Below are 1,321 nucleotides of genomic sequence, written 5' to 3'. Positions count from 1 at the left end.
CTCCGGGGCAATATACAGTATATGTCGATATTCAGAACAAGGCCCCTGTTCAGCATAGCAGGTGAGGCTGCCTGGGCGAGGTACTGGTCATTCTCCCCAGTTGTATCCCCCGACCAAGAGTCTGAAGCTCCAGGACACTGCCCTTGAGGCGGTAGAGGTGGGATCCCTCGCTGAGTCCGAGGGAAAAGCCGATCCTGGAGGGTAAACAGATGATGATGATGATATTCAGAACATATTGTAAAATAGAAATTCAACATTTTTGTTTTCGCTTCCTGAACGTTTGCTTGTGAGGGTATTATCAGTTTTGGAGAGATCAACATTTATTTCGGTGCAACAGTCACGTCAGGGTCACGAGAAGTCGGAGCAAATATAACATTTGAAACAAGTTTGAGATCGTAGTCCGGTATGGTCTAGTGGCTAGGATACCTGGCTTTCACCCAGGAGGCTCGGGTTCGATTCCCGGTACCGGAAGTCTATTTTTATCAATCATGACATTTGTATGCAGTCGTCGTACGTAGCACTGTGGCCTCATCATGGCTTAAAATCTGAGGACAAGCCTCTGTATTAACTTTCAGTAATTATTTCAGTAGTTCTCCAGTGGAATATGGAAACAGAAACTCAATTATTGCACAAAATATGCTGAATGTAAGTTTTGATATCTGCATCATGACAAGAGAGATTAATTCCTGAAACAGAGGCTGACTGCGCTGTACAACGCAAGTCGGTTTTTCACTGTGTAATATTTATACAATAATTACGACGGTGGGGAATCAGTGTATGCGTGTTTGCGGTCATATTAATACGAGGTCGCCGGCTGGTTATGAGTTCGCCTTCCATCTCCTAACCTTGTCCATGGCACAGGTTGCAGTACTGAATACCCGCGCAACCTCTGAGCATTTAGGAGTACTTAATGCAAGGCGCAGATCCTATTTAAACTCAACGCATGCAATGAGAGCATTTAGCTCAACTATTTATTCGATTTATTAAACTAAGATTCATATCCCGGTCACTCCATTTGAGATTTCTGCTGTACAAAGTGGAGGCGGGACAGGTTTTTCTCCAGGTACTCCGGTTTTCCCTGTCTTCTTTCATTCCAGCAACACTCTCCATTCTCATTTCATAGCATCTATCACTCATTAATTTTTTTTTTTGTTAGTTGTTTTACGTCTTACGGCGACGATGGGACAGGAAAGGGCTAGGAGTGGGAAGGAAGCGACCGTGGCCTTAATTAAGGTACAGCCCCAGCATTTGCCTGGTGTGAAAATGGGAAACCACAGAAAACCATTGTCAGGGCTGCCGACAGTCTCTCATTAATATAAAT

The 1,321-nt window shown here is 44.2% G+C and overlaps 1 non-coding gene across 1 annotated transcript; it reads left to right on the top strand.

The window, feature by feature from the left end:
- The first annotated feature begins 399 nt into the window (after positions 1–399).
- TRNAE-UUC (transfer RNA glutamic acid (anticodon UUC)) lies at positions 400–471 on the top strand. The gene has a single exon. It is a non-coding gene; the product is annotated as a tRNA-Glu (tRNA).
- Positions 472–1,321: the final 850 nt, after the last annotated feature.

This window comes from Anabrus simplex, chromosome 8 (genome assembly GCF_040414725.1).
Source record: "Anabrus simplex isolate iqAnaSimp1 chromosome 8, ASM4041472v1, whole genome shotgun sequence".
Classification (NCBI taxonomy): Eukaryota; Metazoa; Arthropoda; class Insecta; order Orthoptera; family Tettigoniidae; genus Anabrus; species Anabrus simplex.
The sequence above is the reverse complement of the archived record's forward strand: the minus strand, read 5'-3'. Positions and strand labels throughout refer to the sequence as shown.